General features: G+C 35.3%; 1 pseudogene; it reads left to right on the forward strand.

The window, feature by feature from the left end:
• Positions 1 to 7,945: 7,945 nt before the first annotated feature.
• Positions 7,946 to 8,690, forward strand: LOC122739417 (annotated as a pseudogene).
• The last annotated feature ends 2,032 nt before the right edge of the window (positions 8,691 to 10,722 follow it).

The following is a 10,722-nucleotide window of genomic DNA, read 5'->3' on the forward strand; positions in this document are numbered from 1 at the left end:
TCCACTTCCTCCTATGAGAAAGAAATGAATGAAATAGTAGGGAAGAATTCTGGTGATTTGAGATAAGGAAGAGAGGAGAAAGAGAAACTCAGCACATGGTTTCAATTTTCATATAGGTTGGACACCTTAGGGTTATACATGACTTTTCCATCTCCCTCACTCTACATTCCCCTTTCCCCCATTCAATCAGTTGCCAAATCTTGTGGATTCTGCCTTCTCTTTCCTTGCATCTATTTCTTCTTCTTTATTCATGCTTCCACCATTCTATTTGGGACTTTCCTATTATCAAGACTACTGAAAAAGCTTTCTAATGGTTTTCTTCACTTCAGTATCTCTCTATCATTCTAACATTCATAAGTTCATGAGATAAAACCAAGGAATAAGAATAGTCTTCCAAAAACACACATTTGATCACTTTGTTCCCTTAGTCAAAAACATGCAGTGGCTCACTATTGATTTTTGGGTAAACTACCAACTCTTTCGGTCATTATTTGGGGCTCTTTCAGCTGCTAAAGATAGTTTATTCATGCAATTTGAACTCTTCAGGGACATCTAATGCTCTCTTGCCATCTCTTTCCTTATCATATATATTAACTCTTTTTTTAACTTTTTTTTTTTTTTTAGTGAGGCAATTGGGGTTAAGTGACTTGCCCAGGGTCACACAGCTAGTAAATGTTAAGTGTCTGAGGTTGGATTTGAACTCAGGTTCTCCTGACTCCAGGGCTGGTGCTCTATCCACTGTGCCACCTAGCTGCCCCAAAAGATTCTTGCAGAATTTTTGGGATTTTTTTTTTTGGTGGGGCAATGAGGGTTAAGTGACTTTCCCAGGGTCACACAGCTAGTAAGTGCCAAGTGTCTGAATCTGGATTTGAACTCAGGTCCTCCTGAATCCAGAGCCTGTGCTTTATCCACTGAGTCACCTAGCTGCCCTATTAACTCTTGATTAGCCGTTTTTGGTTACTTCTTTTCAGTCTAAATATCATTTGCCCTGGCAGAGAAAACAAAATAAGAATTGAGCAGTTTGATTTTCTTTCTTTATAAATCCTTAAATCCATTACATCCTTAGTATTAATTATTCTATCCTTTATTTGATTTTCCCATTTTTTTCAAAATAGATTCAAAATATTTAATATTGTATTTGGTTTTCTTCACCAGCCCAAGCTCATTCTGAAATTTAGCAGACTTGGAAAAATTCTTACAGGACTTTCTCAATATTTTCTACTTATCTTACTTTACCTATCCTTGTTTCCATATTCTATGTGCAAAAAATTATGACAAATACTAAGGATATAAATAGAAAAGAGAGCCCCTGCTCTTAGGTAGGTCACATTATAATTAGCAGATACATCTTGAGGTGCAGGAACAGATCAAATTTTGATACATCAACTTTAATATCATTTCTACTGATAAAGTAAAGTTCAATTCTAATGCTGAACTACTTTATTAGGCCAAAGAGTATGTTACTGAGAATTTTTTCTTTTCTTCTGAATCTTCATAGTTGTGGTTACAACACCCAGAGAAGCAGTTGCCTGGTTGAATATCCACAAAGCTTGTTTTCCAGAATAATGGCTGAGAAAGTTCTGATAGAAGCAGGGGCAATAGTCTTGGGGGTGCTGCCATTCCCAGGGCTTTTAGGTTTACCTAAATATTGATGGTAATTTGTGATCAGGTGGTATTGGTGGTGCAAGGCAAGCAGGCCCTTTCTCCAAAATGATTGCTCTCCTTAATGATGTGCACATGTCTACACCTACAAATAAAATCTATGGTCTGGGGTTGATGTTTAGAGAAGGCAATGCTATTCCCAAGACTTGGGTTCAGGGTCCTGGGATATCTATTGGGGCCTGAGGGGAAGGGGAGGTGATAGTGATGGGTTTGCCTTGCCTGACACATGCTGCCCTCTTTATTTCTAGCTAGTTTAACATGCCTACTCAATGGCTGTTAAAAATCTAAGCTGCTTGTTGAATTCCAAGTATATCCACATTAGGGTTTTTTTTTGTTTTTTTTTAGAGAACTCCATTTTCCTTCTCAGTGTAATTGCTTCTCTTTGTAATATTAGAATTTCATTCTTAATAGGTCACCTAAATGTATTTTTTTACCATCAAAATTTTGTTTCCTTAAATGAGATCACATTATTAATATGTAATGCTACTCACCCCTCACTTTGATCAGTCAGGTTGTTTTGCGAATAAGGTATATTATACACATGTATTGGTGATAGAATGGATAGAGTTTAGGGCCTGAAGTCAAGAAGACTCGTGTTCCTGAGTTTATGTCTTGGCTCAGAAACTTATTAGCTGTGTGTGACCCTGGGCAAGTTAATTAACCCTGTTTGACTAAGTTTCATCATCTGTATAATGAGCTGGTGAAGGAAATGGCAAATGACTCCAGTATCTTTTGTGAAGAAAACTCCAAATGGTGGCCACAGAAGGTTGGACATGACTGAAATGACCCAACAACAGCAATAAAAAGGTATGTCTTTCATTTTACCACACCTCAGTTGGTTAAGTTGGCTTCCTTTGTTAAGATCTCTAGTTAAATAGATTGTTTTGAAGGAGGCTTATAACTTTTCCTATTACTTTGATGGATATGTAATATTATTTATGTATAGGTTTATCCTTAAAGCAACAAAGGGTTTTGTCTTTATAAATTGATTTACCATGCCATTTAGTGAAAAAATAGTTTTTATAGATTTATTTTTTGGCAGGGCAGTGAGGGTTAAATGACTTGCCTAGGGTCACACAGCTAGTAACTGTCAAGTGTCTGAGGCTGGATTTGAACCTAGGTCCTCCTGAATCCAGGGCTGGTGCTTTATCCACTGAGCCACCTAGCTGCCCCTGAATATATTTTAAAAGTAGAAAATTTTTACTATTATCATACCTTTAGGGATTTTAAAAATTTATCTTTTTAATGGTGTGATCCAACTTTGTTAGTATTTTCATCAATATAATTTCAGATTTTCTTGAAGTAGTTATAGGATAATAATTTTTCAATAGATTTTCAAGGTAAATAAATGCATTTTTCTCTTAGTTTGCATATAGCTTGTCTTTTTATTAGTTCGTTGTGTGACCCCTTTTTTCCTGTGGGGTAATTTGATCCACCTACATTTTACATTTAAGATTTAATAATGTTGCCTATAACACTTGAATAATATTATGATAGAATGGATTTTTTTCTTTTTCAGTGGTTTTGAAAAATGTTTCCTGGATCACCAATAATGAAATTGTTACTACTAAATCTGTCCTACAATTAGATAGCTTTATTTTATTTTCATATCTTTTCAAGATATATATGTATATGTATGTATGTATATATACATATAAATATAAAATATGTAACTATATAAATAATGTATATCCCTGTGTGTGTGTGTGTGTGTGTGTGTGTGTGTGTGTGTGTAACTTCAAATGCACTATTTGCTCTTTCTTCTAATTTGTGAATCCTCCTTTAGGCTTTATCCTTTAAAATGTTCAATTTTTCTTTGTCATTTTCCATTTTAATGTGGTTGTCCATGACCTTTTCCTGAGGTTTCTTAATTGGAGTTCTTCCTTTAATGCTTCTCATGATTTTTTTTTGTTAACTCTTTTTCCCCATGCAATTGCCTAAACATATTGGTTAATCACATGACTTTTTCTCTGCAACTTTCTTTCTTTTCTTAATATTTCTCATATTTCCTTTGAAGTTTTTTCCCAGTGTTTCTCCCTTCATTTTTTCTTGGTATATTACATATATTTATATCTTCAATAACACATATTATTGAATTGAAATTTTTTTTGTTTTCAAATTTTAGTAGGTCTTCTAATTCTTATAAAACTTCACAGAAATTTATCTATTTTTGTCATTTCTATTTTTTAATAAAATATTTTATTTTTTCCTGTTACATGAGATAGTTCTCAATTTTTGTTTATACAAGCTTTCCAATTTCATATTTTGCTCCCTCCCCTCCCTCCCCCCTACCCTAGACAGCAAGTAACCTGATATAGGTGTTTTATATATATATATATATATATATACACACACACACACCTATATATACACATATATGTATATATACATACATAATAACATTAAACATATTTCTACATTAGTCCTGTTATAAGAGAAAAATCAGAGCAATGACAAAAAACCTCAAAATAGAAAAACAACACCAAAAACAAAAGAAATAGTATGGTTCATTCAGCATCTATATTCCACAGGTTTTTTTTTTTTCCTGGATTTGGAGATCCTCTTCTATCATGAGTTCCCTGGAACTCTTCTGTATCATTCCACTGGTGAGAAGAATATAGTCCATCACAGTAGATCAACACTCAACGTTGATGAAACTGTGTACAATGTTCTTCTGGTCCTGCTCATCTCACTCATCATCAGCCCATGCAAGACCCTCCAGGTTTCTCTGAACTCCTCCTGCTCATCGCTTCTTACAGTATAATAGTATTCCATTACATTCATATACCATAACTTGTTCAGCCATTCCCCAATTGATGGGCATTCCTTCAACTTCCAATTCCTTGCCACCTCATAAAGAGCAGCTATAAATATTTTTGTACATGTGGGTCCCTCTCCCCTTTCCATTATCTCTTTGGGAAAAAGACCCCAAAGTGGTATTTCCGGGTCAAAGGGTATGCACAGCTTTATAGCCTTTTGAGCATAATTACAAATTGCTCTCCAGAATGGTTGGAGCAGTTCACAGCTCCACCAACAATGCATTAGTATTCCACTTTTTCCACAGCTGCTCCAACATTTATTATTTTCCTTTTTTGTCATTTTAGCCAATCTGATAGGTGTCAGGTTGTACCTCAGAGTTGTTTTAATTTGCATCTCTCCAATCATTAGAGATTTAGAGCATTTTTTCATATGGGAATAGATGCTTTGGTTTCTTCATCAGAAAACTGCCTGTTCATATCCTTTGACCATTTCTCAATTGGGGAATGACTTGGATTCTTATAAATTTGATTTAGTTCACTATATATTTTAGAAATGGGGCCTTTATCAGAAGTACCGGCCATAAAAATTGTTTCCCAGCTTTCTGCCTCCCTTCTAATTTTGGATACATTGCTTCTGTTTGTACAATTTTTTTTTAATTTAATGTAATCAAAATCATCCATTTGGCATTTTATAATATACTCTATATATTGTTTGGTCATAAACTGTTTTCCTTTCCAAAGGTCTGAAAGGTAGACTATTCCTTTCTCTCCTAATTTACCTATGGTATCACCTCTTATGTCTGAATCATGTATCCATTTTGACCTTACTTTAGTATAAGGTGTAAGATGTTGGTCTATGCCTAATTTCTGCCATACTATCTTCCAGTTTTCCCAGCAGTTTTTGTCAAATACTGAATTCCTATCCCAGAAGCTGGAGTCTTTGTGTTTATCAAATACTACATTACTAGTGTCATTTACTACTGTGTTTACTGTGCCTAGCCTATTCCATTGATCCTACACTCTATTTCTTAGCCAGTACCAGATAGTTTTGATGACTGCCGCTTTATAGTAAAGCTCCAGATTTGGTACCGCTAACCCACCTTCCTGTGAATTTTTTTTTCATTATTTCCCTGGATATTCTTGACTTTTTGCTTTTCCAGATGAATTTTGTTATTATTTTTTTCTAGCTCTATAAAATAATTTTAGGTATTCTGATTGGTATGGCACTGAATAAATAAATTAATTTAGGTAGGATTATCATTTTTACTATATTAGCTCTGCCTATCCATGAGCAATTGATATCTTTCCAATTATTTAGATCTGATTTGATTTGTGTGAAGACTGTTTGGTAGTTGTATTCATAGAGTTCCTGGGTTTGTCTTGGCAAGTAGACTCCCAAGTATTTTATATTATCTACCATTACTTTATTTTTTTATTTTATTTTATTTTTTTTGCGGGGCAATGGGGGTTAAGTGACTTGCCCAGGGTCACACAGCTAGTAAGTGTCAAGTGTCTGAGGCCGGATTTGAACTCAGGTCCTCCTGAATCCAGGGCCGGTGCTTTATCCACTGCACCACCTAGCTGCCCCCCTACCATTACTTTAAATGGAATTTTATTTTTTTTTTGAGAATCATCAATTTGCTCTAAAAAAAGTACCTTTCTCCTTTGTGACTTTTTTTTCTATTTTCCCCGAAGTAGCCAAACTTAAAATATGTTTTTAACAAATGGATTTCATTTTAAAATACTTTATAATGAAATATTTATATTCTTCCTGATAATCTAAGCATTCAGTGAATTTTTAATTAAAGGAATAATTAATTTATTGTCTCTCTCATCTGACAAAAATGGTTCTTATTCCACATTAGTCAGGAAGGACAAAATGAGTGAAGATACATTTAAGCAAAGGAGGAAGCTTCCCACCTATGGAATTTTTCCTTATATTATCTAGAGCAGGGGTTCTTAATGTGTGTGTGTGTGTGTGTGTGTGTGTGTGTGTGTGCACTCATGTGCATACCTCATGGAGCTTTCTCAGAATAATGTTTTTTGTTTACATTCTTAATTGAAAGGAACATTAAATTTTAATTATAAATGAATAAAAATGTTATTTTTTCCATTCAGTTTAACACACCCCTTGAAATTTATCCATGGACCCCTTGGGCTTTAGAGTTAGAAGAATTCCTGGTATAGAGCATTGGGTTTAGTTTCTTTGCTGCTAAAGAGAGGTAGAGGAACAAGGATAAGGAGCATAACTGTCAGCACTTGTTAAGACCAATACTTAATCTCCACTGACAACATCAGTGTCAGAATCATAGCCTGGAGTTGGCAGCTTTTCAACAGAAAAGTCTTCTGAGCTTCTCCACAGAAGTTCAATGAATAATCCAACCAGGAAATACCAAATTGAGTATTTAGGATGATTTTAGCTGGCACATCACTACAAGGATAAAGCATCGTTCAGTGATGTGCCCAGTAACTAATTCCACTGTGCAGTGTTGAAATACATCTTTTAGCTCCATAAAAGCTTGTACACTTCTATTTACATGCAAATTGTTATTATTCATGTGTGAAGTACAGCAGGTACTGACTGCCAGATGGAATAATTTGGGGGTAGAACCACTATCTTTGCTCAAGGCTCTAGGTTACTACCTAGACATGCTGTAGGTATGGTTATTTTTTTTTCACCCATATCCTAAGTGAATAATTATTTTAATGATTTATATTTTAAGGTAGCCTCAATTTTATCTTGTCATCATTTAGTATGTGAAACAGGACCAATTAATGTAATAGTTGCTAATGTAATATTCAGTGAAATTAAGTGAAGCATAGATACTAAAAAAAAAAGAAAAGAAAACGTGCTTTGGTACTTTAAAAACTCAAACTTATCCTAGGCAATTTTAGCTATAATACGCAACTGTCATGGGAAAATCATAGTGCTACTTATCCATATGAACTAGTAACTCATGTTAAATTTTGTTACCATCATCATTGTCATCATTATCATTATCATCATTAAACATTTATCAACCACCTACCAGACTGACATTTTCCATATTATGGAGACAAATGTTACATAGACACATTCATTCAAAGAATTAAGGAAAATGGCAGCCATGGTAGCAACAACAACAACAGAATTATATGAACACTGAACTTAAACTATCCAATTAAAACTATCCAAAATGCAGAATGGATTGCCTTGGGAGATAGTGTATAACTCTTCATTAGATTTTTTTCAGGCGAGGGTTGTATGAGCTTTTCAGATGTTATATAGATTTCCTTTTTGGGTCTAGAATGGATTAGGTGGCCTCCAAGTTCCCTTCCAATTATGAGGTTCTGAGATTCTGTGAATTATTAGAATGAAAACAGAAAGAGTGCCTAGGAATCATTTTAGACTTGTTATTAATATGCTGGTATTACAAGAAGGCAAAAAAAAGTTTCTTATCAATAGGAGTGTTCACTTTTCTCTCTCTTGCTTTTGGCCTCTTCCAGTCGATGGAGTGCCTGTTAATGCAGGCTGCATTGTAAAGATGGCTAAGTGTAAGAACCCTACCACCCACAACCAATCAATAAAATGGCACAAAAATTGGAATCAAGAAACCTAGCTCACAGAGATATGTGTCTCTGAAAGGGGTTGAACCAAAGTTTCTGAGAAACATGTACTTTGCCAAGAAACACAACAAGAAGGGACAGAAGAAGACGCAGGACAACAATGCCAAAGCCATCAAGGCCCTGAGCACCAAGGCCTCCAAGACCAAGCTCCTCAGGCCCAAGATGCCCAAGATCCCCAAGAACATTGCCTGACGTGCTAGCCTCAAGATGGCCACCAAGCATCCAGGCCCTAGGGTCAGCATCAAATGCCCAGGCCCCAAGGTCACAAAGCCTGACTCTTAGGTTGCCAGAAACACTGACACTAAGGCCGCCTAGCCCACTGACCCCAAGGCTGCCATGCCTGATGCCAAGGTCAGTAAGCCTGATCGCAAAGCTACCAAATCTGGCCCCAAGGCTGCCATGTCTGATCCCAAGGCTGCCAAGTCTGATCCCAAGGCTGCCAAGGTGACTAAGTCTGACACCAAGGTCACAAAGTCTACTGCAAAGGCAGCCAAGTCAGATCCCAAGACAACTAAGTCTGATCCCAAGGCAACCAAGTCCAGTGATTCCAAGGTTACTAAGCATGCTGAGTCCAAACCCAAAGATGCTGGGGCTAAAGCTACAAGTTCAAAGCCTTCAAAATTGATGCTTAATTCAGAACAGAAGGACTTGTTTAAATCCTAAAGCCACCATTTTTTTTTCTCAGCTTGTATGGTTATTCACTATTTTGCACAAATAACGGAAATTGTGATTCATAAAAAAAATAAGAATGTTCATGTTCAGACCATCAGGGAGATTGTAAGGACATTGCACCTCTGGGTAAGGGCTTAAATTCGGTGAGGTCTATGGTTTCCTTCCAAGTCCTATTTTGCTGTACATCAGCAGAAATATTGGAAACAACTGAAAATATTATTCAAGCTTTGGTTTAAATAACAGCTAGATTGAAATCATAGCTAGATTCTGTGTGGACTTGGTTATTGTTCCTCATAAAATTCATATTGGAGATATAGGGGGACTGATGCACTTTGTATAAGATTAAACTACTAGTATTCTGCCTAGTCAGATCAAGGTTGGGTAGTCATTAGATTGAAGTCTATGAAATCACAGAGAATATGGGGGGAAAGAATAAAAAGAAACCCATTCACTAAATTACAATAACTGTACCCAGGGTATCTGAAGAACCCTTGAAGTTTGTTTGGTTTGAAGACTACTAAAAATTAAATATTACTTTACATAGAAAAATGTTGCATTTATGTAACCCATTACCCAAAAAGTTAAAAATACAAATAGGTTCATGAGGAGTTTAGATAAATTCATGGTTGATTGTTCCATAAAAGGGATGTATTAAGAGAGCATAGAATATTCAGGCACCTTTGACGTGGGTGTCATGGAGAATATCCAAGTTCTTTCATAAAACCTCTTTAGAAGCAAAATGTTGGTTTAGAAAAACTATTTCTCATGTGTTTATGTTCATCAGTCATCGGGATGATAGATTGATTTCCCTTTTATTCATTTTCTTTTCAGGCCTCTCAACTTCTTAGCACATTAGTTACTTACTAAATAGGTTAGTTGATTGCTCACTTCATGTAAAGGATATGGGAGCAGTACCAGAGGCCCATCCCCCTGAGGGTTCAAGGAATATGCATTTTCTGGCACAGACAAGAGAATTGTACACCAGAGAAATTAGAGCTGAAAAAGTGCATCCATCTGTCAAGGCTCAGTAAAAACCATATTTTTAATCACATTCATTCAAGTACTTTTGCTACTTTGTTATTTTCAATATCAAAAGAGGTAACTTTCTTAATATTCTTTTAGCATGATTGTTACGCTATTATCTATTAGGTCTGCTAGGAATGTTTTTCCTGATTAAATTTTTCTTAATTGTAACCTTTTATTCTTAGCTATATTCACTTGCACTATGCTAAGTAGTCATGAATCTCTCTCCTCCTCCCTCTTGCATTCATCTTTTGCATGTGCCTTTTTAAACAGCTTAATTTAATATTTTAAGATTCTGAGATTTTGTTTCTACCAGTGTTGCAGATTTCAGCCCTGAAATGATCATTATGAGTTTTTCTTTACTCAGAACTAACCATGTGTCTAAGCTTGTACTGAATATTTCCAAACTTAGCTAGGATGACAGGTAAATCTTTCAACTGGACCCATTATTGAAGCCTTTATTTCTTGATAAAACTTTCTATAGTTTATATCAGTGCTATAGATTTTAAGAATACTAGATTACTGCTGTACCACAATATGTCACTGGAGTCGTATTTTAATAAATCTTGGTTTATCAGAATATACATATTTTTTAATATTTCATCATCATTACTGTCATGATGATCATCATCATTACATTTAAGATTATATAGTGCTTTAACGTTTGCAAAACATTTCTCATATTACCTCATTTGTTCCTTAGAACCACCCTGGGAAGAAGGTAAAATTACTATTCAAATTGAAAAAATGAGGAAACTGAGGCATATAGAGGTTAAGTGACTTTCTTAGGGTCATATACTTAGTAAGTATCTGAGGCTGGATTTGAATTCAGGTCTTCCTGACTCCAGTTCTATCACTTTATCTATTGTGCTACCTAGCTGCTTTATGAATTCTATTCTCCTTTTCCTATTGATGTTTTCTAATTTCTCTTCACTTTGCTTCATTTTGATTTTCTGTTGTGAAGATACTGAGGATTGAGTACAGTATGTTGTTTTCCTTT

This window comes from Dromiciops gliroides, chromosome 2 (assembly GCF_019393635.1).
Source record: "Dromiciops gliroides isolate mDroGli1 chromosome 2, mDroGli1.pri, whole genome shotgun sequence".
Classification (NCBI taxonomy): Eukaryota; Metazoa; Chordata; class Mammalia; order Microbiotheria; family Microbiotheriidae; genus Dromiciops; species Dromiciops gliroides.